We start from the raw sequence: 25,516 nt of genomic DNA on the forward strand, positions 1-25,516 counted from the left end.
GGTCGGACCAGTCACAAGGGGTGATGGAATCAATGGAGATAGATTGCTCTTTAGAAATAACGAGGTCTAAAGTTTCTGCTTTGTTATGAGTTGGTTGGATACAGTGCTGAGTACCATGTTGATCAGTTAAGAAAGATTTAATGCAAGATACAGCGGGTCGTTGGGGTTAGACCAACTAAGGTTGAAATCACCAAGGAAGAATTGTGATACCGCTGAGTCAACATTACTAGAGATGATTTCCATTAGTTGCTCAGTGAAAGGGAGATTGTCACCCTGGGGGTGTAAAAGGTGTGAAGTTTGGGAACCGGTAGGTTCATACTTGATATAGTGAGACAAAGGTATTCACAGGAGGTAGGCGTCGAGGAGTCTGATTGAGAAACCAAAAGTGTGTTTCTGTGAATACATGCTAGTTCCCCACCCAGTTTCAGATCTCTGTCAAGCCTAATTATGTCATGAGTAGGGGGTACTAGGAGGTCTAGGAAATGAGTGGAAGCTGGATTTAGCCAAGTTTCAATAAGGATGATAATGTCTAAATCGTTGTGTTGGATGAGGATGAGGTGCAAGCATCTCTATTGGTTTTGCCAATGCTTGTTAGATATCTCCTCTATGTGGCCTGTTTCTGCTGTCCTGAAATTAGGCGTGTTACATGGTATATCTTATTTATAGAGGTTAGTACGCTGTGCGAATGTGTCAGTTAGTGACATCTGGTCATATGCTAAGTCCCTACTGTCCTCTATAAGCTGATTGCACTGTAAGTCAGCAACATCTTGGAATCTTGAGGCTGGATGGACCTTTATGTCTGTTGAAGAGAGTTGAAGCCATGAGCTGAAAGAAATTGAATTCAGGAAACCGGTTTCCCTGATCCACAACCCCATATTCAGAGGGTTTTGGGATTGCCATGGCCGAGGAAAAGAGTTTCTCCCTGGGAGATCTCTTACAGTAATATTTCCCTCAAGGGAGGGGGGAGGGTCCTTTCCTCTATTAGTGGCAACCAAGCCCATGCAGCACATTAGCTCAAAATGTCCTTGACTAATGATGTGTTCCTCCAGCTGCTAATGAGGTTTGGGGAGAGCTTGATGTTCCCTCGTTTAAAGAAGGTCAGCTCCAGGATCATCTTAGGAAACAGGGACAGTAATTAGTAGTACTGACAACCTGCCAGAATTAAAACATCGTATGGCAAGGCATGCTGGACTAACAGTGTGAGCGAAAGGCTCAGGTCCATTACTCCGCAGAGCAAATGAGTGAAAGACATGTTTAGGTGACATGATTAAAAGGGTTGATAGATTTTCAAGCACATATGGATACCTTTCAAGGAAGGTCGAACCCACATGCTGTCTAAAAGGTAATAATGTGTAACAAGTTTCCATCCAACATGACTACTGTTTGTTTTTCTGCACCATTGGTAAATCTCTCACCTGAAAAGAATGTACTTCTAAATCAGCTCACTAAGCAGTGGAGGTCAGCTAACAAGTCATTTTTTTGTTAAAGAAGAAATTCCTGTGTAAACTATAAGGTCTCCTCGGATCAAAGGATGAATTCATGAAATAGACGAGAAACGTACTTCATTAAATAAAACTGCAAAGTGACAAAAAATGTGGGCCACATTCATGATGGTAATATGAATGGGTTTAGTAATGGAATTCTACTAAGATGTGTGTGTGTGCCAAGGTTTAGTTGAGAGCAAATCGCAGATCATAATTCATGTTCTGCCTAATCATCAAGGGACAATATCATAGGCACAAACGTATTTTTTGTACTCTCAGGGCTCTCAGAATCCATGAAACTGACTTGACTATTAGTTGTGCATCAGTTACAGAAAAATAGTAAAATCAAAAAGTCATGTTACAAAAATATTTCATTTTGTTTATGCTGTGTAGTTGATGTGCAATTTACCACTGAAATATAATACCAAGACCAATGACCAATTTAAGAGTCATCCTATACTGACTAAATACGTTCCCCATTTAAGCATTTTTATTAGTTTTTAATAGATATATAAAAACTTCACGAGATTACTCTGAGTTCCACCAACAGGCAGAAGTATGCACATTGCACTTCTGCAATTTAGCACCAGCAGCATTGAAAAATCAACGCGAACGGCACCATGCATTGTGCAAGAGTGTCCGACTATTCAAGTTGACTTTGCTGCTGCTCCAGTAGATAATCTACTCCAGCAGCAACAAATCTACTCGAGAATTCGACTCCAACGCCCACATTGGAAAATGGCACTAGGGGCTGCGACTTTTGCTCACATTTCTGGAGCCTCTCAGGGAAATCTTTCTGCCCTGAGGCGATGGGTGGAGTTTGGCCAGATCTCGGCATTAAGAGAGTAACATGGAGTCACCAAATTCCACCAATTCTGCTGACGGAAGGAAACATTCGGCCCACCCCTACTTTTCATATGCAAAATGACATGGCAACATGACAATAGTCCTCAGGATCTACTGCTTAATCTTCTCATTCAACAGGACACATAATCATCATCATTAAACCATGTTTTATACTCATGTACACCAATCTATCAATTTCCAGTGCACCATCTATGATGGCCAAAGCAATGTACACTTTAAAAACACAAACCTGCCAATCTCCTGCTGCACATTTACCACTGCCTAGAACTCATTTCATTCTCATGAACCAGCTGATCTGGGTATGGAAAACCCACCTCAGTGGGTTTTCCAAACCCATACAATGCACTTTTGATAAAGTAACTAAGGTTACTTTATTAAAAGTGCATTGTTCCAGACCAAGAGAGTAACACGCCGAATTGCAATTGACAAACAATTTCATAGTGTGATTCTGTCTATTACAGAAGCATTTTCATATCATATGTTTGTCCATTTCGGAATATTGGGTCTCTGGCATAAATGTACTATTATTTTGCGTCTGGGTTGTGTCTCTTTTGTGGTGCAGTCCCAATGCAAAATCCTTTTTTGCATTTTAATCCACTTTGTGTCGCTTAGTAAATACAAAGTAGAGCAACCCAGCACATTGCACTGACTTGTCTTGCTTTGTATTAGGTAGGTGTTACATGGTTGCAGCATGGTCGCTCCCATGCACCTATCCATGTATTTTGATGCAAACCCAGATTTAAAAGACATGTAAAGCTGGGTTAGTGCCAACATTGTGCACAGACCCCACAGAGGAGTTGCAAGGAGTAATATATTAATTTCTCCTTATTACTTCCTTTTCCATGTGTTCTACATTTTGCAGCACTTATAGAAAGAGGAATATGCCTCTTAGGATTGCTTTGGGCAGTAAGTTATCCCTTAAAGCAAAAAAACAATACTGCTCATAACACAAGCACCCTTGAACTATGGGGTTTGCATGTGACTTGTGAGGGACACCTAGTAACAACTAGTGGAACTGCAGCTTCATGTAAGAATGTCAATGCGTTTACATTATTATTGAAAGGAACACCTAGTAATGACCTATGGAACTGCAGCATTGTTAAAGAATGTCAACTTGACTTGGGAGGGACAATTAGTAGCTACTTGTGGCACTGTGGCTTCATGTAAGAATTTCAAGCTTTAGAATCTGACTCCATAGGGATGCCCAGTAACTACCAGTAGAACTGCGGCTTCATGTAACATTTCACTGCATTTGACTTGAGAGTGTCACCTAGTAATAACTTGTGGAGCTACAGCTTCATGAAATAATTTCAATGCTTTTCCACATGACTTGAGAGGGGCAACTAGTACTGACTTGTAGAACTAAAGAAACAGAACAGAGGCAGCACCAAGGATGAAGTAGCCAGGACCATGTAGTATCAAAAATAAATTCTTTTATTTTCTCATTTATAGGACAGCCAACGCGTTTCGCTCCCCAACCATGGGAGCTTCGTCAGGGCTGAAAGCAACACAGAAGTACACCAATATTAATAACACATACCAACATGACATTTACAATAAACAAACAAGGTTAAAAAATACATTGCAGTTGTGCTTTTAACGAGACGAGATGGCAAAACAAAAAGAGGGTCACAATATTAATCCTATATATATTTTTTGGAAAACATCTTGCATTTAGATCCAAAATATCTAAACACAAAAGTCATGCAACTTGATGATTTATATAGGACATTGGTAACCAGAACCGAATGTGAAAAGTTGTAAAGAAAAATTGCCTCAGGTAACGCAGATAAGAAATAGCCATTGAATGAAACCCGAGTAAGAAGAAGAAAGAAAGGAGGAAAGCAAGAGGAGGTGAAGCAGATAAGAATAGCCATTGAATAAAAACCCAAGTAAGGACAAGGCAAGGGTTGACACTATAGACAAGACGTTCTCACCAAGTGTGTTGGTCAGAACTTGAAGCGACGAAAATAACGTCAATGAAGTCGTTTGGTCCAACCGGTAGATGCTGAAAATAGTACAGAAGATTAATTAGTATATGGGAATTGGTCCAGAGGTCAAGCCCTAACAGGTTTTAAAAGGCACCAGAACTCCTTACCCTATGGCAAACTTTCGATATCCGGATAATATTTTAGCCACGTCAAGGGTATATATTTAAAAGAAACAATTCGTCCAAGAAGTTCCACTAAATCAAAAAAAGATAAGGAGGATTTCAATCAATGCACGTCAAATTTAGTAAAAAAAGCTGGTTGCTAGTAAGCCATATTGTATGTTAGCCACGTCAAGGGTATATACTTAAAAGACACAATTCGTCCAAGCGGTTCCACTAAATCAAAAGAAGATAAGGAGAATTTCAATCAATGCACGTCAAATTTTAGTATTAAAAAGCTTTTTGCTGGTGAGCCATTTTGTATAGGCTAGTCACAAGGGACAATATTATCTATATCGACATGTCAAGCGGAGATGGGGATTCCTGCTCGAATCAATATTGTAAAATTACTCACAAAATTAGTGTAAAGTTTCTGGTGTCCAAAGAACAGTAAATGCGCAGACCATAATAAGCTGCCACCCAAATTGCTGTAATGAAAAATGGAAAGAAAGGGGAGTACTATATATACATACATTGTAAATGACGACCCCACACAATAATATCATTTATCCAAAACAGTAAATCACATGAGGGCGTATCGACTGGAACCTGAAGGTCTTGCTGTAAAGTGAAGGCTCACAATCCCAGCGTGTGCAGACCCCAAGAGTTTCTTGACGTTTTTAAACATACCCAGGGGCTAAAGAATTACGGAACATTTTTATCCCGACACCCAAGGAGAAAATAAAAGCGGGTGCATGGGAGACACACTGCAAACTAGTAAAAACGCTGCTGTCAGGGTGCTTACTTTTCAAACGATACGAGAGGCGGTAGCGTTCAGAGCCCACCCCCCTTTAGAACCAAGTGATTACAAACAGGTTACTCGGCAAGTGCCAAGGGACGGAGCGTTTAAAACCCAACCCCCCTTAGAACCAAGGAATTACAAACAGGTTACTCGGCATATGCCAAGGGACGGAGTGTTTAAAACCCAGCCCCCCCGAATACCAGACGGGGTGATTTCGCAAATTGCAAAGGTACTTAAAGTATCCCATCCCTATGGATAAAAGAAGTTGGAAAATAGCAGGTTAACCAAAGTGTGGCGCAAACTCACCTGAAGAGCCCTCTTTCAGAGCGGTGTCCCCATGACGGATTCAATCGACAGGGATCAGCCCGTTCTGGTGCGCTTTTAAACGCCCCGCGTATCAGTCACATGGTGTACAATAACATACACCTGTGTTTGTGCAGTCAACACGAGAATCTCGTGGCTGCAACTGGGGACGCGGAAATAAAGAGGGGACTACACAGAGTCCCAATGGAACGGCCATATTGAACTGACCTCATAATACCGACAGTCTTAACTAAAAGCACTGAAAATTCACCAACATCGCGATCACCCACAGGAAATAACAGGTCAAATGTACATATAGAAAAATACGTCTATATGCATATTCCAATTAAGGATTCCCGTGGCTGCAACGGGGGACGCGGAAATAAAGAGGGGACTACACAGAGTCCCAATCGAGCGGCCATATTGAACTGACCTCAAAAAACCGACAGTCTTTACCAAAAGCACTGGAATTTCACCAACAACGCGATTGACCATAGGAACTAACTGGTCAAATGTATATATAGAAAAGTACATCTATATGTATGTTCCAATTAAGGATTCCCGAAATCAAAAATACGCCGCGCTCTACCATAGGAAATGCCGGGCCGAAAACCTATATAGAAATTAACATCCACATATGCATTCCAATTGTGGATGTCCCTCCAGAGCCCTTAAGAAATAAGAAGAACGGATGATAGGAGATTGAGGCAAAAGATGAAAAAGAAATGGACAGATCAAAGACAAGTCCCCATTCAAAACATAGAACATCCCACCAAAGCCCAGTAGCCTGCAGTATACCAAGTGAGAACAACACGATTCACATCGTGTGAGTACCATCTCTATATGAACATACAAAAATACAGTCAACAACACAACAACATAAAAAGAGGTCAGAATCACAGTTAACAAATGACATGAATAAAACTTATTAATCATACTGGAATTTCATCATTTCTTCTCTACCTAAGCCAGGATACACAGTAGGAGGCAATCGTATCCTTTATACCCCAACCATGGTGAGGTAAAAGTCAAACATCAGGGTGAGCACCGGGTACAGGGATTAATCACTCCGGGCAAGAGGAGCCAAAGAATTGACACTGCAGGGGTGGCCCAATATTACATTATAAAAAGTAATGCATCTCATTGTCCGAGTTGTGTCCCTGGTTGATAGCTCTAAGGCGACATATCCACTTGGCTTCCTCTCTCCTTAGCGTAAGCTCCCTATTCCCACCTCTTTTATTGGGCGGAATGTGCTGAATTGCGTGGAACCAGAATGTATTGTCATTGGCATGTTCCAAATTGTAATGCTCCATTATCGGATGCCTACTGTCCCTATTTATAATTGCCCTGCGATGTTCTTGGATTCTCAGTTTGAGTGGCCGTATACTGCTGCCTACATATATACGACCGCAGGGACATCCTAGGACATAAATAGTGTAAGTGGTGTTACAATTACAAAAATGGGTAATCCTAAATTGACGATCATTATTATATGAGAAGGTAGTGGTCTTATTTTTACCCATCTCACAAACATTACAGGTTCCACATACAAAGAAGCCTGGGGGCTTTGGAGCTAGCCAATTTTTGTTGTTAGGGGGAGTAGTCACATAGCTTGGACATAGTTCTCTACGTAGGGAAATGCCTCTCCTATAAGTAATGGAAGGTTTATCACCTACATGAGTTTTTAGGCCCTCCCTATAGTTTTTACCGTCTGATAGTTAGGAAGATAAAGAGCAATCCAGTACCACTTGTTGTGAATACCATCAATCAGAGACTATGTGAATGGAAGGATTCCTGTTTATTAACAGAGGATGAATTTAGATTTTTACATGTTTCCAATCCCTCCTATCCTTGTATATATATTCTCCCCAAAATTCATAAGGAGGGGGAGGGGTTCCCACCTGGTAGACCCATCATCTCGGGGGTGGGCTCACCCACCGAAGGCCTCTCCCATTATGTTGATCTCAAGCTCCAGAAACACGTGCTGAGCCTTCCCTCCTATGTTCAGGATAGTAAGGACGTCCTGATTAAGCTCAATGACTTCGAGTGGTCGGATGACCTTAGGTTTGTGACACTAGATGTCACCAGCCTCTACACATGTATTGACAGAGTGTATGGGAAAATAGCGGTGCAATCATTCCTGGATAGAGAAGATGCCCAGCTCTATTCCCAAAATGAAATGATTATGCAGATGATAGATCTTATCTTGCTTAACAACTACTTCCTCTTCGATGATCGCTGGTACCAGCAGATCAGTGGTACCGCGATGGGTTCCAGGTTTGCTCCTTCGTATGCCTGCCTCTTTATGGGGTGGTATGAGAGGGAGCATGCCTGGGCCCGATGTGCCTCCCCTTGGACCAACAACATCGTGTTCTGGGGGAGGTACATCGATGATGTGATATGCTTGTGGTCCGGAACTGATGAGGAACTTGCTAGCTACTTTGCATATCTCAATGACAACCCGTACAATGTAAAGTTCACCATGTCACATAGTAGGAACGATTTACAAAAAGGGGGTGGTGATGAACAGAGTGTCTGAGTTAAACAGACCACTCTTACCCAGTCCAAAGATCAGGGCTAGATCCGAAGACGGCTGTAATGCCAGAAACCGGTCCCCGGGAGCTTTTTTCCTTCCCAGTGTAAGAATTGGCTTCTGTAGTTTGGTTTGTCCTGTTCCCATCATGCACTGGGACAGGAACAGACTAATTTGCATACAGTCAGGTTCTGAAACTGGGATGGTGCAGTGAGCTAAAAAACGGTGTTGGATCTAGCCCTGATCTTTTGACTGGGTGAGAGCTTTCTGCTTAATTCAGAGACTCTGTCCCTCACCACCCCCCTTTTTGTAAACATAGTAGGAACAGCATCAACTTTCTGGACATCACTTTTTATGTACAGAATGGTCGTGTTCAGAGCAAGTTATATCGAAAGGAAACCTCATGTAACTCTGTTCTACACGCCAGTAGTGCACATGCCAGTTCGGTGATCAGAAACATTCCGTTCGGCGAACTTGTCAGAGTTCGTAGAACTTGCAGTGAAGAAGACACATTCAGGGAGAATGTAAATGTGACCAGACAGAGATTTTTAAAGCGAGGATACGACCAACAAACTGTGGACAGAGCAGTTTGTAGAATTGAGACGGTAGATAGGGAATCTACCCTGTCCAGTAAGAATGAAAAAGCTAGAATGGACAAGGAAACAAGCAGAGTTAGATTTATCACCCAATATACATCACACAGTGACAAGATCTTTAACATATTCAGGAGAAATTGGCATCTATTGACTGAAATAGAGGGCCTAAAAACTCATGTAGGTGATAAACCTTCCATTACTTATAGGAGAGGCATTTCCCTACGTAGAGAACTATGTCCAAGCTATGTGACTACTCCCCCTAACAACAAAAATTGGCTAGCTCCAAAGCCCCCAGGCTTCTTTGTATGTGGAACCTGTAATGTTTGTGAGATGGGTAAAAATAAGACCACTACCTTCTCATATAATAATGATCGTCAATTTAGGATTACCCATTTTTGTAATTGTAACACCACTTACACTATTTATGTCCTAGGATGTCCCTGCGGTCGTATATATGTAGGCAGCAGTATACGGCCACTCAAACTGAGAATCCAAGAACATCGCAGGGCAATTATAAATAGGGACAGTAGGCATCCGATAATGGAGCATTACAATTTGGAACATGCCAATGACAATACATTCTGGTTCCACGCAATTCAGCACATTCCGCCCAATAAAAGAGGTGGGAATAGGGAGCTTACGCTAAGGAGAGAGGAAGCCAAGTGGATATGTCGCCTTAGAGCTATCAACCAGGGACACAACTCGGACAATGAGATGCATTACTTTTTATAATGTAATATTGGGCCACCCCTGCAGTGTCAATTCTTTGGCTCCTCTTGCCCGGAGTGATTAATCCCTGTACCCGGTGCTCACCCTGATGTTTGACTTTTACCTCACCATGGTTGGGGTATAAAGGATACGATTGCCTCCTACTGTGTATCCTGGCTTAGGTAGAGAAGAAATGATGAAATTCCAGTATGATTAATAAGTTTTATTCATGTCATTTGTTAACTGTGAATCTGACCTCTTTTTATGTTGTTGTGTTGTTGACTGTATTTTTGTATGTTCATATAGAGATGGTACTCACACGATGTGAATCGTGTTGTTCTCACTTGGTATACTGCAGGCTACTGGGCTTTGGTGGGATGTTCTATGTTTTGAATGGGGACTTGTCTTTGATCTGTCCATTTCTTTTTCATCTTTTGCCTCAATCTCCTATCATCCGTTCTTCTTATTTCTTAAGGGCTCTGGAGGGACATCCACAATTGGAATGCATATGTGGATGTTAATTTCTATATAGGTTTTCGGCCCGGCATTTCCTATGGTAGAGCGCGGCGTATTTTTGATTTCGGGAATCCTTAATTGGAACATACATATAGATGTACTTTTCTATATATACATTTGACCAGTTAGTTCCTATGGTCAATCGCGTTGTTGGTGAAATTCCAGTGCTTTTGGTAAAGACTGTCGGTATTTTGAGGTCAGTTCAATATGGCCGCTCGATTGGGACTCTGTGTAGTCCCCTCTTTATTTCCGCGTCCCCCGTTGCAGCCACGGGAATCCTTAATTGGAATATGCATATAGACGTATTTTTCTATATGTACATTTGACCTGTTATTTCCTGTGGGTGATCGCGATGTTGGTGAATTTTCAGTGCTTTTAGTTAAGACTGTCGGTATTATGAGGTCAGTTCAATATGGCCGTTCCATTGGGACTCTGTGTAGTCCCCTCTTTATTTCCGCGTCCCCAGTTGCAGCCACGAGATTCTCGTGTTGACTGCACAAACACAGGTGTATGTTATTGTACACCATGTGACTGATACGCGGGGCGTTTAAAAGCGCACCAGAACGGGCTGATCCCTGTCGATTGAATCCGTCATGGGGACACCGCTCTGAAAGAGGGCTCTTCAGGTGAGTTTGCGCCACACTTTGGTTAACCTGCTATTTTCCAACTTCTTTTATCCATAGGGATGGGATACTTTAAGTACCTTTGCAATTTGCGAAATCACCCCGTCTGGTATTCGGGGGGGCTGGGTTTTAAACACTCCGTCCCTTGGCATATGCCGAGTAACCTGTTTGTAATTCCTTGGTTCTAAGGGGGGTTGGGTTTTAAACGCTCCGTCCCTTGGCACTTGCCGAGTAACCTGTTTGTAATCACTTGGTTCTAAAGGGGGGTGGGCTCTGAACGCTACCACCTCTCGTATCGTTTGAAAAGTAAGCACCCTGACAGCAGCGTTTTTACTAGTTTGCAGTGTGTCTCCCATGCACCCGCTTTTATTTTCTCCTTGGGTGTCGGGATAAAAATGTTCCGTAATTCTTTAGCCCCTGGGTATGTTTAAAAACGTCAAGAAACTCTTGGGGTCTGCACACGCTGGGATTGTGAGCCTTCACTTTACAGCAAGACCTTCAGGTTCCAGTCGATACGCCCTCATGTGATTTACTGTTTTGGATAAATGATATTATTGTGTGGGGTCGTCATTTACAATGTATGTATATATAGTACTCCCCTTTCTTTCCATTTTTCATTACAGCAATTTGGGTGGCAGCTTATTATGGTCTGCGCATTTACTGTTCTTTGGACACCAGAAACTTTACACTAATTTTGTGAGTAATTTTACAATATTGATTCGAGCAGGAATCCCCATCTCCGCTTGACATGTCGATATAGATAATATTGTCCCTTGTGACTAGCCTATACAAAATGGCTCACCAGCAACCAGCTTTTTAATACTAAAATTTGACGTGCATTGATTGAAATTCTCCTTATCTTCTTTTGATTTAGTGGAACCGCTTGGACGAATTGTGTCTTTTAAGTATATACCCTTGACGTGGCTAACATACAATATGGCTTACTAGCAACCAGCTTTTTTTACTAAATTTGACGTGCATTGATTGAAATCCTCCTTATCTTTTTTTGATTTAGTGGAACTTCTTGGAAGAATTGTTTCTTTTAAATATATACCCTTGACGTGGCTAAAATATTATCCGGATATCGAAAGTTTGCCATAGGGTAAGGAGTTCTGGTGCCTTTTAAAACCTGTTAGGGCTTGACCTCTGGACCAATTCCCATATACTAATTAATCTTCTGTACTATTTTCAGCATCTACCGGTTGGACCAAACGACTTCATTGACGTTATTTTCGTCGCTTCAAGTTCTGACCAACACACTTGGTGAGAACGTCTTGTCTATAGTGTCAACCCTTGCCTTGTCCTTACTTGGGTTTTTATTCAATGGCTATTCTTATCTGCTTCACCTCCTCTTGCTTTCCTCCTTTCTTTCTTCTTCTTACTCGGGTTTCATTCAATGGCTATTTCTTATCTGCGTTACCTGAGGCAATTTTTCTTTACAACTTTTCACATTCGGTTCTGGTTACCAATGTCCTATATAAATCATCAAGTTGCATGACTTTTGTGTTTAGATATTTTGGATCTAAATGCAAGATGTTTTCCAAAAAATATATATAGGATTAATATTGTGACCCTCTTTTTGTTTTGCCATCTCGTCTCGTTAAAAGCACAACTGCAATGTATTTTTTAACCTTGTTTGTTTATTGTAAATGTCATGTTGGTATGTGTTATTAATATTGGTGTACTTCTGTGTTGCTTTCAGCCCTGACGAAGCTCCCATGGTTGGGGAGCGAAACGCGTTGGCTGTCCTATAAATGAGAAAATAAAAGAATTTATTTTTGATACTACATGGTCCTGGCTACTTCATCCTTGGTGCTGCCTCTGTTCTGTTTCTTAAGTCTTTGTCTGGATTTCCAGTAGGACCAAAACCACAGCAGGTCCTGGAGGTTATCAGCACAACACCAAATTGGATATTAGAGGGACATCGGAAAATAGAGGTGCTGTCTACAAGATCCGCTGTGGAACATTTTTCTTCTGACTTGTAGAACTACAGCTTCATGAAAGAATTTCAATGCTTTTGCACTTGACTTGAGAGGTACACAAAATAACAACTAGTGGAACTGCAGCCTCATGGAAGAATGTCAATGTTTTTGCATCTAACTAGACAGGGATATCTAGCAATGACTAGTGGAACTGTGCCTTCATGTATGTAATCATTTCAATTCTTTTACAATTGGCTTGACAGGGACACCAGGTATTGACTTGTAGAACTGCACCTTCATAAAAGAATATCAATGCTTTTACATTTTCCTAACGAGGAGTATGAGGAAGATGTTAATGAAGAGCTCGCTAATCCATCCGTAGACACAGTTACATTTCTGGCGGACAGAAGGAATAAGGCTAAATCCAAGTCTGAATCTAAAAACAAGAGGGGGAAAGCACTCACTACTGCTAACAAGCCAGCAATAATCAACGCCTCTGCCCCCAGGAAGATTCTTATCGAAAAGAGCCTCTTAGGAAATGGATACAGGCAAAGGGACTTGTGAAAAACATGACTCTACGACTGTCAGGTACTAGCCCTACGGATCTTGATCTTGATCTTATGATCTTATGAGAGTCCGTCCTGTTACATCGGAGGGTTCTTCTTTCAACGATAATGCTAATACTCTCTCAATGCCTTCCATCAACACTATTTCGCCAACATCATTGCCCGAGCTACTCCTAACATCCATTGGTTCAGATTTGACCCCCCCCCACCGTGTTGGTATCTTTAAGCGAAGCAATATCTAGTAATACCAGCTCGACTTCTATTTTAATATTTTCTACTCCCCCTACTTTAACTTTATCTGTACCTGTGATATCTGACACACCAAACGCAGCTCCAGCTAGGACGGGTGAACAAGAGGCTATTATTTCTTCCTTTGATATCATCTTGCAAACTTTAACCAGTCATCACCTAGAAGCGCAAGAACATTTTCTGCAGCTGCGCGAAGATAACAGCAAGTTACAGAACTCTCTGCAAGAGATAACTCCTAAACTTGGGGGGATATCACAGGAAATAGAGGATTTACAACACAGGGTGGTAAATATAGAAGAAGGGTCAGCCCGTACTGAATCTGCCGTGAACCAACATCATACTCAGATCACATCCTTACAATTGAAGGTTGAGGACTTAGAAAATCAGCAAAGACGATCAAACCTGAGACTTTTTGGAATTCCAGAGGGTTCAGAAGGGTCAGATCCCCAAGCTTATCTTGTAAAGCTATTTCAAAAGGCATTCCAAGATCTATCTGACTGGGATTGGGACTCTCAACCTCAGAGAGTCCACTGTTTACCATTAGTTCAGAGGAATAAGGAGAGTAAATTTCCTCGTCACTTTCTCATTTGTTTCGGCAATTTCTTACTAAGACAGGCAGTCTCTTTGAAAGCACGCCCTAACTCTCCTGTTATAATAGGGAATCTCTCTTTTTTTGTTCGCTCTGATCTCAGCAAAGCTACCATGGATAGACGGTGGAAGCTACGTAAATTTATTGACCCATTTAAATCTATGGGGGGGCAAGTGTTGCTGGAACTGTGCCTTCATGTATGTAATCATTTCAATTCTTTTACAATTGGCTTGACAGGGACACCAGGTATTGACTTGTAGAACTGCACCTTCATGAAAGAATATCAATGCTTTTACATTTGCCCTGTGATGGGCAAGTAGTTAAACTGCGGCTTCATGTAGCATTTTCAATGCTTTTACATATTTATTTATTTATAAAGTTTTTTATAGCGCGAACAAGATCTCGAGGGATAACAGAGCGCTTTACAATATGATAGGAGGAAGAACAAAAGCAATATCAATAACAATATCCGTAAGAGTAAGGGAGAGAAAGAAAATACAGTGCAAAATACAACTAGGAGGGTAATACAATAAAACAAGTGTAGGCGGGTAGCAATGGTGTGTTCAACGGGGAGCTGTATCAAAAGTAAGACCAAAGTCAGAAGGTGCAATGCCAACGGGCCTGTGAGGCTAACCCTATTAGGGTATGAATTTGTTCATTAGGAATCTTTTGGCTTCCACTTTGAACGCAGTCAATGAGGAAATTCTATGAACTTCTGGTGGGAGAGAGTTCCAAATCTTAAGGGCAGCTCAGGAGAAAGCTCAGTGACAACTTCTCTTTTTCTTAAGGATGCCTTGTTTCAGGAGGAGGGAAGAGGCACTTCTTGAAGCTCTTACGTCACAGGATAATTTACGTTTTTTTTGCAAGGTACGTAGGAGTATTTAGGTGAAGGGCTTTGTGTGTGAGAACGTAATTGAATTTGTGCTTCAAAGGGCAACCAATTGAGGGATTTTAGGACTGGGGTTTATTGATTGTTTTGCTTGGTATCAGTAACCAGTCTAGCAGCTGAGTTAAGTGCAGCCCTTAGTGGTGCCAGAGCATATTTGGGATGGCCACAGAGGTTATCACTGCCATAATCTAACCTTGGCAAGACAAGCGCTTAAACCACTTGCTTGAAATCATTTAGAGGAAGGAAAGGTTCAATATTTCTTAGAGATCTGATCAAGTGGTTGGCTCCTTTACATACATTGCTGATGTGACCTTTCATGTTCAGGTGCTCGTCCATAGTGATACCGAGAGACTTGGCTGCATCTACGATATGAGGCGTACAGTTGAAAGCTGTGAGGTAACTCAGGTCTAGCTTGGGGATAAGATTCAGGGGGAAGATGAGCAGGAATTCCGATTTAGAGTTGTTGAGCAGTCGATGATTCTCCGTTAACCAGTTTTGAGTAAACATTAAGGTAGTGATGAGTGAGATGATGTTTTCCGAGGATGAGATTTTTAGATATATTTGCGTGTCGTCCAAATGCATGTGGAAGAGAATATTCATGGAATTTAGAGAATGTGCAAGAGGTTCCAAGAAAAAATTGAAGAGGATAGGAGATAGAGCGATCCTTGGGGGACTCCCATGAGTACGGGAGAGGGCTGAAAGAGAGAGTGGTTTGCCTTGACTCTTTGAGTTCTGTGATGAAGGAAGGATGAGAACCATAGTAACACCTGATCAGAAAAACTCATTCTATTTTGCAGGATGGATAGCAGATTGTAATGAATAACCATGTCAAATTCGGAGGAAAGGTCAAGGAGGATCAGGAGGCAGGATTCATTTTGGTCGAGCATAATTAAGATGTCATCAAAAACATGAGTGAGAACCGATTTAGTGCTGTGCCACTTCCTAAAGCCTGATTGGTGTTGGTTTAGAAGTTGGTAGTTCTCTATGTGGGCACAGAGTTGAGATTGCACAAATTTTTCTAGTAGTTTTGCTAAGGTGGGGGTGTTGGAAATGGGGAGGACGTTATTGAGATCAGATTTGTCAGCGTTAGCTTTTTTTAATATGGGTGTTACCTGAGCTGCTTTTAGGCCTTCTGGGATCATGCCTTGTGTTAGGGAAGTATTAACAAGCCTAGTCCATGTGGGGATCAGTGCATTCTTGAGTTCTTTGAAGATAGAAGGAGGCAGTGGGTCTCTGAAGTGGTTGGAAGGGTTGATATTCTGAAGAATCCTGAAGATATCATGTTCACTAAAAGTGGTAAAGGTGCACCATGATGCATTGTTCTTGGGATTTTTGGAGGTCGATTTACACCTCACAGAGGAGTCAACGGGTGAGGCAGCAATGGGAGTAGGTAGTAGCGCCTTCTTAGAGGCAAGGTCAATTGAGATGATTTGTGATTCCTCCATGAAGAAGGCGGCAAGATCATCGCAAGGGGGTGGGTTGCCACCAGGATCAGATTGGTCAGACCCAACGATTGATTGTTGTTTGACCAATTCGAAGAGTTTCTTGGGGCGGTTTGCAGCTTAATCCAGTTGGTGTCTAAAGTAAGTCGTCTTAGCACTCATGATTTGTTTGTTGTATTGGCTCCTGGCATCTCTAAGGAGTTTTAGTTGGTCCGAGGAGGGATTGACTCGCTATGACCGTTCAAATACCCTAAGGTTGTGGAGTTTTGAGTTTAGGTTTTCATTATACCAAGGTTTAGATATTTTTGTTGAGGCATTTTTTAGTTGGAGTGGAGCAATATTCTCCATGTTGTTGGAAATGGTTGAATTGTAGGCCTCGGTGAGTGATTGTACCTTAACTATATCAACTAGGAAGGAGAGGGCAGATTTACAATGGGCAGCCAGTACGTCAGTTTATAGCTCTTATGTCCCTTTTCCAGATCTTAGATTTTAGAGGTTGAGCTTTTTTCATCAATACCTTCCTGTTGATATAAAAGAGGATGCAATGGTGGTCGGACCAGTCACAAGGGGTGATGGAATCAATGGAGATAGATTGCTCTTTAGAAATAACGAGGTCTAACGTTTCTGCTTTGTTATGAGTTGGTTGGATACAGTGCTGAGTACCATGTTGATCAGTTAAGAAAGATTTAATGCAAGATACAGCGGGGTCGTTGGGGTTAGACCAACGAAGGTTGAAATCACCAAGGAAGAATTGTGATACCGCTGAGTCAATATTACTAGAGATGATTTCCATTAGTTGCTCAGTGAAAGGGAGATTGTCACCCGGGGGGTGTAAAAGGTGTGAAGTTTGCGAACCGGTAGGTTCATACTTGATATAGTGAGACAAAGGTATTCACAGGAGGTAGGCGTCGAGGAGTCTGATTGAGAAACCGAAAGTGTGTTTCTGTGAATACATGCTAGTTCCCCACCCAGTTTCGGATCTCTGTCAAGCCTAATTATGTCATGAGTGGGGGTACTAGGAGGTCTAAGAAAGGAGTGGAAGCTGAATTTAGCCAAGTTTCAATAAGGATGATAATGTCTAAATTGTTGTGTTGGATGAGGTTGAAGATATAGGTGGCATGTTTACTGGCTGACCTGCAGTCAATTACTACACATTTAAGACGGGGTGGATTTGAGAGGGGGGGCGACTGGGTGATGTTCACACAGGTGAGGTTGTTAGTATTACTGCAACTAAGTTTGCGACGGAGTTCTCTGCACAGGTTAGAAGGGATGGAAGGAATTTGTCTCGGAGGGTCTAGGTTAGGTTCTGACAAGGTCGAGCTAGAGTTGTGAGAGACATGTGGATAAGCGCTCGAACGGTGGAACTCAAATCAATTGTGACAGGCGTTAGCGTTGGGTAGTGGGATAAGTTTGGGAAAGGTTGTGTTAGTGTTGTGAGAGTCATGTGGATCAGTGGTCGAAGGTTGGGACTCATCTCCCATGTGACAGGCATTGGCGTTGAGTAGTGGGATAGATTCGGGGGTGGAGGGACCTAAAGGCTGGACTATGTGATCCGAAGTCTTAGAGGTCTCTCTAGGCCCGCTCGCGAAAGAGAGGAGAGAAATGATCATAGGGACGAGATCAATTGAAAGGGCTTTCATTTCATGTAGGTCAGAGGAGAGAAGGTGTAGCTGAGGAGATATATCAACAAGACAAAAAGTCAGGTGAGAGTGTTGGGCGAGGGGAGGCGGGAGTGGGGAAAAAACCATCTGCGATGGGGAACCTTGGGGATGGCCTTTAGGGGCTAGTGGGGGCAAACAATGCCCAGACGCCCAGACTCAAGTCTAGAGTGAAGCAGTGTTATAGGGTAGGGGAGGGGTACATCATCTGAAGTAAGAGAGGACTGTACGATTTTAGAGAGCAACTCCGCTCTAAAGTCTTCCTGTGTCAATTTGACAGTAGGAGAAGAGATTGAGGCCATTGAGACTCAAGGGAGCAACTCTGTTCTGCAGTCAACAAATGACAAACTGACCAAAGGTGAGGAAGATGAGGCCATTGGGGCTTGTGAGGGGGATCCATGTCTCGACTCAAGTCTAGTAAGAGGCAGAGTTATAGGGTTGGTGAGAGGGACAGTGTCTGTTACATGGGAGGACTGTACGACTTAAGAGGAAAGTATCTCCACTCTGGAGTCATTGTGTGTTGAGATGACAGTCAGTGAGGAGATAGAGGCCAAAGATTCGTCATCCAGTTTAGGAGGCGAAATAATGAGATGATGGGATCCAACTGGGGACAGGGTGGCTATGTGATTATCTAGCTGAGGTGTGGGATATAGGGAGAGTGGGGTGCTCATGACAGTTGAAGAGGGTGTTCTACTGAGTTGAGCATATGACTTGCGAGGAACACCTAGTAATGAACTGCATAACTACACTTTTTTTTCTTTCGAGTTTTATATAGCACAAACTTAACCTGAAGGTATCAGGTATCAGAGCGCTTTACATGAGCACCAGTTGTGTTATACAAAGACACCTAAATGAAAAACAATCAATCATGCAGACTTAGAGTTGTGAGGGACACCTAGAGGCACATTTACGAGGGCCTTACATCGTGCCTGCACCACACAACGTGATACATGGACAACGCAAGCTCCAAGTCATATTTTTGAAGCCATAAAAAACCGCTTTGTGTGGCTTTGAATACCTTCATAAATATGGAGTAATGCAACGCAGTGCAAATTGTTAAGATGCATTACTATGTGCAGGGGGTGCATTCCATGGGTGTTGTTGTGCGTTCTTCCACGCTAATTCTCTGGATTTTTGACACATTCACAGATTTACCAAGCCTGGTAAACCTGGGAATTTGCCAAAAACATACGCCTCTACAAGTGAGATATAACAAGGAGAATAGGTGCCCCTACCTGCACAAAAACAATCCTGCGTACAACACATGCACCATTGCATGATTGTGCAAGGATGGCTGCATTGGCACTAGACTGCTGAAACCCCTCCTGTGACCTCCAGAAAGACCCACACAGCTGGATTGCTGAGAGGTCATTAGAGGACATGCACCCTTTTTCTGCCACTCTGCAAACATGCTTCCTGGCGTACTACTGGTTGGAGGAAGAAGTGCACTTTAGTTCTGAGGCCCTCAGGAGTAAAGTGGAATTCATTCCTATACAAGTAGTGTTCCAAGAGGTGCATTTGCAGAGTGGTAGAGAAAGGGGGTATGACCCCCAAAGACCTCTCAGCAATCCCTCTGTTTGAGACTTGCTGGAGGTAAGAGGAGAGCTTGTTGACCCCAAGGACCCCCTGGTGTCAAGGGGACTTCATCCCCCAACCAGCAGCGCACCAGGAGGAGCATTTGCAGAGTAGTGGAGAACGGGGGCAGGGGCTCGGGCGAGTTGCCGTGCTTCTTTTACTTTTTTTTTTCTTAGGGAAGCATGCTGCTTGGCCCCACTTTGCTAGGCCGGTTTCGGCCCTGGTCATTTCATCCCCTGGAGCCAGTACTGAAATGGGGAGGGGGCCACATGGCCACACTCCCCAGGCTGATTTTGGCCCCATGTCCCCATGCCCCAGAGCCTGGCCTTTCTTTTTAAAATGTTGTTATTTTATAAAAGGGAGGGGGCCATGTGGCCCACTCTTGGGCCTATTTTGGCTCCATTTATTGATATTTTTTTAAAGTTAGGGAACCTCCTGATTTCCGCCCCTGGGGACTCCATTCCCCGTTGCCCAGCCTCTGTTGCGGGTGCTCTGGTCCTACCCGCTCTCATCTGTTCAGGACGGAAGGGGGGCCTAAGGCATCCATGGTCCCTGCTAGCTCCCAGCCTTCTGAGGGAACTGGCATTGCTTTTGGAAAGAGGGAGCTGCCTAACGTGCAGCTCCCTCTGTCTAAAAGCAATTCTGCTTTGCTTCAGTAAAGCAAGAGCATTTTACATGCTCTCCCTTACTCAAAGCAGACCAGAGTTGGCTATGGCTTGGCGGGAGTGGTAATGCTCCCGCCAAGTCATAGCTAACAGCAATGTCAAAGGGTGAGCACCCTGGTCCATTGCAGGAGCCGGCCCTGGGGGTGGTAATACCCAGGGCTGTGGGGGGCCATAAGGCACCCGGCATTATTACTAATTAAAACCCTGAGGGGGTGGTGGCCTATGAGCCAATGGTGAGGTGTAACAAGGAGCAATTTCGTTATTTCTTCTTGTTTTTTCCTTCTTCTATGAGTGCAGCATAATGCATAGAAAGAGGAAAATGCCTCTTAGGACTGTTTTTGTGCAAGAAGGGGCAGCTTTCTGCACAAAATCAATCCTGCGTACAAACAGGCACCCTTGCGCCATTGGGGCAAGGGTACCTGCATTGGCATTAGGCCACCAAAACTGGGCCAGCACTGGGGAAAAGGACAGGAATGCACCATATTGCATAAAGAGGATGCATTCCTGCTCTTTCACTTCACTTAGGCGTAGGGCAGGGCAGCAAGGTGTATGGCAAATCCCCGTAAATGAGAGCTGTAATGCTTTTTGTTATCCAGTCTGGAAAAACAGAATTCCAATCGTTGTGCCAGTCTGTAGAGATAATAATATAAGGCCACTATTGAATTAAGGCTCACATTTGGAAGTCCAGCATACTTTGATGAACTGCAACTGGAAAATGACACCATTGTGCTGAGAAATACAAGCTATGGGGCTTTTTCATGAGAGCCCTGCGTCACTTTTGCGCTATGTAAAGTGGTACATGTGTGACACTTGGCTCTCATTAAGATTTGTGAAGCCACGTAAAGCCACCCTGCATTGCTATGCATGGCCTCATAAATGATGAGTAAGGCTATGCAGTGCAAATCATTGCATCGCCGTACTCTACACCCGGTAGACGTTTTATGTGTGTTGTGGCGGGTCCTCCCATGAAGGGTGATGGTTTTTTTTGGCCTTTGTTGTTTAGTTCTTTTTTTTGGGCCTTTATTGTTTAGTTCTGGGAAACATGTGCATTTTCTAACGTAACATGCCATGTATGAATACACAGATGCCTTGCCTGTTACATTGTCTTGCAACAGCAGGTCATCTCTTGCACTTTCCTTACCAAAATATAACCGCCTATGTTTCTTTACTATGTTACAGTCACAACATGACATACCAAACTGAGGTTATTGATGTGTGCTTTTTCTGCTTTCTTTTCCTATTCCATTGATTTCTTCTAGCTGTGTAAATAGTGGGGTCACCTACAAGGCTGGAGAGAGGTATTAAAACACCACAAATTGGGTAAGATGACTTAATTATTACTTTTAACTCTTTGTTGTTGTAAAAATTGTTTCCCTTTCGATTTGGAGACCTTGCTATGTGTATATTAACAGGCAATTTCTACATAAGATGTATGGCCTCCTTGTTTTGTTTTGTCTATTTTGATTTTGTCTTTCAGATGAGACAGTGGACACATTCTTTTGCAATTCCTAGGCCATCGCTCACACATAAATCTATGGAAAAGTGGTTGCCCGAATATTTACTTACACATTTTTATATATATATGATTTTGATGCAGAGTGACTTACCATCTGGTCCTGAAGAATGGTCCTGAACCCTTCCTGGCGTCACTAAAGGGCAGAAACATGTTGACCTGCTCATGGGGTATATTTGTTGATAACCCCTAGTCCTCTCTCTTTTTAGTCCTATCCTAGGAGACCACAGAATAAGAGATATTTGGCCTCCTGGGTACAGTTTTAACTTTCTTCTGTGACACTCTGTCCCTCACCATCCCTACCCTTGGTTCCTTCCTTACAACACCTCAGCTCCTCTTCAAGCCCAGAAGAGTCGTAGCCCACATCAGTGACCTTGCGACCCTGGTGGGAGGAGAGAATCCTATGAGGAAGCATGTCACCCTTAGGTGAATGAGGGTTATTGTCCTAAAAGAGGTCTACTCCCATGAATAAGGCACATTCTGGGCCCAGTACCTTCAGTGTATCACAAACCGGGGATTTTTCTTTCTCCCCCCTTCTGCTCGATTTTGAGACATACTTTTAGTGACTTTACTCACCCATACAACACTCAGAGAATTTGACACTGTCCCAGATTTACAAAGTGATTTAAACCTGGAAAACCCTCAAATCCATATGCCTCCCAAGGTGAGGCGTAACAAGGGGACATATGTTTGTTTCTTCCTGTTTTTCCTCTTTCCATATGTGCTGCATTCTGCAGTACACATAGAAAGGAGGAAAATGCCTTGTAGGTTTGTTTTTGTGCAGGAAGGTGCCCCTTCCTGCACAAAAACAATCCTGCCTGCAACGGAGTCCACCTTGCACCATGGTGCAAGGGTACCTAAATTGGTGGTAGGCTGTCAAAACAGCACCACCGTAGGCAGAAATTACAGGAATGCACCGCATTGCTTAAATGTGGTACATTCCTGCCCTTTTACTTTGGTGAAGGGCAGTGCAGCAAAGTGCCTTGCTGCGAGGCCCTATGTCAAAATGACATAAATGAGACCCTCAATGCCACTAGTATCTCTCCAGATTGCAGTAGAATTCCTGTCTGAACAAGCCACTGCAGTGTACTCTGAAAACAGAAATTGATCATTTATTTATCTGCCTTACTTAGAATGAATGGGGAATATATTTTGGTTGCTCAGCAATAATTTTAGAAGAACAGAAAACACAATATATGTGCTCAAGTGCTATGTTGTTTTCAAGCAACAGTAAGCTAGTTGAGTAAAGATACATAGATAAGAAAACTACCTAGTAATCCGTAACATTCACAGATATAATTGGCTCATTCCAAGTGCACTTATTAGAAAGCATTTACATACAACGTTTTATAATAGAAATATCAGTGCCTCAGGGCAGGTGCACTTGGGCGAACTGATTCAACATGAGCTTTGTCCTATTGGTGACACCACCTATTGTGCAACAATATAAATTTGATTGGGATTCAGTCCAACGTGTGTTGTCTACCTGCCTGGATGTGTGCTGCGAATTTTTGTATGATTTGTGTGCTGATGATCTTTCAAAAAATATATATTAGCAGATTTAAAATGAAGCACATATAAAATAAAGAACATTTCATGAAAGGATTGTGTATTGTGGGATTTTATCGTCAGGCATTTGTTTCCTGCCTACTGCTCTTGTGGGCTGTTAACGTTGACCCTTAATAAAACTGGTAATTTTTCCTGGACTATCAGCGCTTTTATCATTAGACATTTTAGTGATTAGTGCTGATGAGCAGACTTCATCGACCCACCAATGTATCCGTCAGGATCAATTGGTGCTCAGCCAGACAGTGTACACACAGGGCTCAGGACTAAGGGGCATATTTACAAGCCCTGTGAGCCGCTGGAACGTCACTTTTTGTGACTTTATGGTGGTGCACAGGACGTAGCCATATCTACAAAGCCACATAAAGCCACCCTGCAAAGCTTTTCTTGGCTTTGCAGATATAAAGCAAGGCAAGGCAGCGAAAGTCGCTGCCTTGCCTTTCTCTGGGGGATATGTACAATAGAAGTGGCGGAGTGAGGCATTAGCCGTCATGGCTTAATGCCTCAATCCGCCACTTCTGAAACGCAAGGCTGCACCATATTTACAACGATATGGTGCAGCCTTGTGTTTCCCCCTGCATTGGTGCTACACTAAGCAGTGTAGCACCAAAGGCACCCTTGCACCATAGTACAAGGGTGTCTGCGTGCATGGGAGGATTGGTTATGTGTAGGAAGGTGTCCCTTCCTGCACATAAACAATCCTGAAATGCCATTGTGTGACTTTCATGTGTGCTGCTTAATGCAGTATACATGAAAGTCACAAAATGTTTTTTAAAGATTGTTTATTGTACAGGAAGGAGGACTTTCCTGTACATAAGCAATACATGGCATTTAGCTTTTTCCATGTGTGCTGCACAAGACAACACACATGAAAAAATCAAAAACGAGGAGAAATAATGCCTTTCTCCGTGTTTTGCCAACTTAAGACCAGGTTTTAACTTGTCTTAATAGTGGTACTGCCTCCTATGTACGCTGCCCTTGTACAGGGGGCAGCTTCAAAATTAATGGGTGTTGCGGTGGAAAACTCACCACAGCACCCACTACTCACCTCTTTTACGCAAACCATAGCATGAAAGGGTGCCTTATTTAGAAGGCAGCATTACGCCACGTTAAGTGGCTTAACGCTGCCTTGTAAATAAGGCTAAGGCCCTATCGCCACTACAACGTCGATAAAAGTGATGCTATGGTGGTGATAGGGGCTTGAACATATGTCCTTCTGGGTGAAAGAGGATTTCTATTGGTGTTCCTTTGGGTGTTCCCAATTAACACCCATGGAATTGGATTCTTCCCCAGATTTATGACATAGGGTAAACCAGGGGGTGTGCCAGAACCGTATGCCTCCATGCAGCAGGCGTAATGAGGAGAAATGTGTAAATGTTCTCGTTTTTTACTTTTTCTATGTGTGCTGCATTCTGCAGCACAAGTAGAAAGAGGAAAACAACTCTTGTGATTGTTTGCACCTTCCTGCATGAAAACAATTGTGCCAAGACACAGACACCTTTTTCACCATTGTGCAAGGGTGCCTGCAAGTGGTGCATGGCTGCAAAATGTGCTGGCTGAATATGACAGGAATGCAGCGTATCTTGTAAATATGGTGAATTCCTACCCTTTCAAATTGGCATAGCGCAGCTTAGCAAAATTATTTGCGATGCTGTCCTACGCCAATTCCTTGTAAATATGTCCTTAAGTGAGTGTGTTAAACTGGGTAAGAAAGGTGCAATCACAGTGAAGGAGCAAACAAGGCTGTGCTGAGTTGAGTGAGTATTGGAATCGAGATGTTTCGGTTGTTGGAAAGGTGGATTCTACTGCTACTAATGGGTAGCTGCAAGTAGGCCAAGTCCAGCATAAGCATCTGTTTGGAGTGACTGACACAGGAAGTTCAGCTGCCTGACATGTGGCAGTAACGTTCCTGAGCTATGCAACATACAATGGACTGTTACAATCACACAACATGGAGCCCAACATTTGAGCAACCTTTTCAATAGAAAGTGGCTATTTATTTTTATTTTAGTAGATGGTGCATTGTGTCTAAGCAGGTCGACTGTGACGGAAAAAGCTGTGACTCACATTAAGCAAGCTACTCCTGAAGTAAAAACATTTAGCATGACACGAACACCAAAGTTTCATGTCAAGCCACAGCTCTACCAGGAAATTTGATGACTGATATCAGCCATTGTTCTGAGTAAGACACACACACTTTCTTCATGTGTGCTTTATGGGAAGTTGACTGGAAGAATGTACATGTTCACTTCTCAATGATCATTGCATTAACTTCACTAGTGATGTGCACACCTTGCATTGCAGCTTAGACACCATCCAGCAAACACCAACCCATACACCCTTACATTCTTGGAAATGTAA

The sequence above is a fragment of the Lissotriton vulgaris genome, chromosome 4_1 (assembly GCF_964263255.1).
Source record: "Lissotriton vulgaris chromosome 4_1, aLisVul1.2, whole genome shotgun sequence".
Classification (NCBI taxonomy): Eukaryota; Metazoa; Chordata; class Amphibia; order Caudata; family Salamandridae; genus Lissotriton; species Lissotriton vulgaris.